The 2,830-nt window shown below is 49.3% G+C and overlaps 1 non-coding gene across 1 annotated transcript; it reads right to left on the minus strand.

Moving 5' to 3' along the window:
• Positions 1-458: 458 nt before the first annotated feature.
• On the minus strand, positions 459-566 carry LOC133252258 (U6 spliceosomal RNA). The gene has a single exon (XR_009737871.1). It is a non-coding gene; the product is annotated as a U6 spliceosomal RNA (small nuclear RNA).
• Between the last annotated feature and the right edge of the window lie 2,264 nt (positions 567-2,830).

Genomic DNA, 2,830 nt, shown 5'->3' on the forward strand with positions numbered 1-2,830 from the left:
CCCCTCCCCGAGCGTAAAATGGGATGCGCCGTAAGCTTTCCCTGGGAACGTGTGGCAGGCACCCGGCATAGTTCGGGTCTCAAGGCAGGGGAAGTCCATGAGCAGCGGAAAGAGCACCACTGCACAGTCCTGTGAAGGAGCAGCAGAAAGGGCAGAAGGAGAGCGCAAGGCCACTTGCTGGGACTTGCTGAGGAGGTCCTGGGCGTGACCTCTGGGACTCCTGCTGGAATGCACGCAGGGTGAACCCGAGCTATAGAACCACTATGAGAATCTTACAGTGTTTAGGAAGAGAGGTAGAAGGTCTCCTGAGCCTTATCCACGGCCAGGAGACGGAGGCTCAGACAGGGAAACGGCTTGTTCTTTTTTTTTTTATATCAATAATTATTTTATTTTTTAGCTTTACAATATTGTATTGGTTTTGCCATATATCAACATGAATCCGCCACAGGTATACACGTAAAAATATGGAACGCTTCACGAATTTGCATGTCATCCTTGCGCAGGGGCCATGCTAATCTTCTCTGTATCGTTCCAGTTTTTACTATATGTGCTGCCGAAGCGAGCACCGGCTTGTTCTTAAACACATAGCAAGAGTGAAGCCAAGACTGGACTCCCAACTCCAGGGAGTGAGAGGAGAACGCCCCTAAGGGACTGGAAAGCAGCATACAGAGAGAGAGCCCCTCCTGGAACTTTCTGCCCTGGTGAACACTAGAACCAGGGCGGGAGGCTGCAGCCTGAGCTTGGTGGCCTGAGCAGGCTGGAGAAAGGGGAGACTCCTGCTGTCCTTCTTGTCACCTCTTCATGAGTCTCAGCCCTCTGCTTCACCCCCTCATTTCTGATTTCTTCATCTCTTCTCCCAGACTTAAGGCTTTTTTTTTTTTTTTTTGGCTGAACTTTTTGGCTGAACTGTGCAGCTTGTGGGATCTTAGTTCCCCAACCAGAGATTGAACTTGGGTCCTGGCAGTGGAAGCTCTGAGTCCTAACCACTGGACTGCCAAGGAATTCCCACTTAAGGCGTTTATTAAAGAATATTTGGAGTTTCTTTATTGTCGTAACATATACACATAACAAAATTTACCATTTTAACATTTAAAAAATATTTTATTTTTGGCTGTGTCGGGTCTTAGTTGCAGCACACAGGCTCTCTAGTTGAGGCGTGAGGGCTTAGTTGCCCTGTGGCATGCAGGATCTTAGCTCTCCCACCAGGGATCTAACCCACATCTCTTGTGGTGGAAGGTGGATTCTAACCATTGGGCCACCAGGAAGTCCCCATTTTAACATTTTTAAGTGTACAAGTTCAAGGGCATTAACGGCATACACTCAGGTGCGTCCAATACCACCATCCATCTCCAGAACTTTTTCATCTTCACACACAGAATGAAGTTTCTTACTTTTAAATGTAAAGCTGAATAAAACTTTAGGTATGATTCTTGAAAAAAAATTCCTCACAAATTAACCAAGAAAGTTTGCTTCTGGCCTGTAGTTTTTTTCTGAGGGCCAAGCCCCCCTCCCTGCATGTGAAATGTGGTCACTGATTTTCTCAATGGATCTGGTCCTCTTCCTTGGTAGAGAGACCCATAGCTGTCTGTACATCGTGCAATTCCAGCTTTGTATATGTAATGGGTATGCTTGTGGATTTCCCAGGTGGTGCTAGTGGTAAAGAAGACAGGAGACATAAAAGAAGTGGGTTCGATCCCTGGGTCGGGAAGATTTCCCTGGAAGAGGGCATGACAACCTACTCCAGTGTTCTTCCCTGGAGAGTCCCATGGACAGAGGAGCCTGGTGGGCTACAGTCCATGGGGTCGCAGAGACACGACTGAAGCAACTTAGCAGGTAGGCAGGTGTGTGCTAGTGTGTATGTGTTTGTGTGGCAGAGGGAGTCTGAGAGTCCTGTGAGGGGCCTATCTTTGGCCCTGTCTTGAGCCCAAACATAAGCCTGTCTTGTGACTCAGGACAGCTCAGAGAAGTCAGGTTACCTCAGGAACTTTTCCAGCTTTGAGGTAGAGGGTGAGAAGGCCACAGTCAGGCCCAGCTCACATCTCACCCACTCCTGGGATGTCCAGAGTCAGGAGGGTGGAAGTCAGACCAGGATTGGCCATTTCCTGGGCTGAAAGTATCTACAAGAGGGGCAGGACAACACCAGGAAGCCTCCCCTCTTCCTGCTCAGAAAAGCCCACTCTTTTCTTCCTCTGGCCCCATGCTAAGCACTCCTGTGTCCATTCTCTCATGTCCGACCTTTGAGGTGGCATTGGAGGTCAGTGGGGCAGGGGAAGAGAGGAAGTAGCTGAGTCAAGATTTGAAGCTAGGGCATGTTGTTTCTCAACGCAGGCAGCATTGGCATTCTCACTGAGATGGTTCATCACTGGGCAGGACTGTCCCATGCATATCAGATGTTTGATGTGCCTGGCTCTATCCACTAATGCCAGGAGTGTCCCCTAATCATTGTGGTAACCAAAAGCAAACCATGCATTTCCAGTAGTATTCTAGGGATCAGGAGGACGGAGACCGGAGTAAGCCCACTCCTCTCTGGCCTCAGCTTCATCTGCAAAAGGGGGAAGTCATCTTTGTGACTAGTTTACATGCTATGGCACACAGTGGGGCTCCAAAAATGTGTTCTTTCGCTTCTGGAAGGGGTAGTTTGAGGCACAGCTGCCCTTCTTGGAAGGGGAACACGAGGTCCCCAGGCTTGAAGGCTCAGTTTTGAGGCAGGGTGCTCCCCGTGTCTCTGCTGGGACCGCAGCAAGTCAATCACTCTTGCATAGTCTGTTGCCCCTACCCCAAGCTCTTGAGGACTCTGCAGACTCTCAGTTTTGAAGTTTGCAAAACCTGA

The sequence above is a fragment of the Bos javanicus genome, chromosome 7 (genome assembly GCF_032452875.1).
Source record: "Bos javanicus breed banteng chromosome 7, ARS-OSU_banteng_1.0, whole genome shotgun sequence".
Taxonomy (NCBI): domain Eukaryota; kingdom Metazoa; phylum Chordata; class Mammalia; order Artiodactyla; family Bovidae; genus Bos; species Bos javanicus.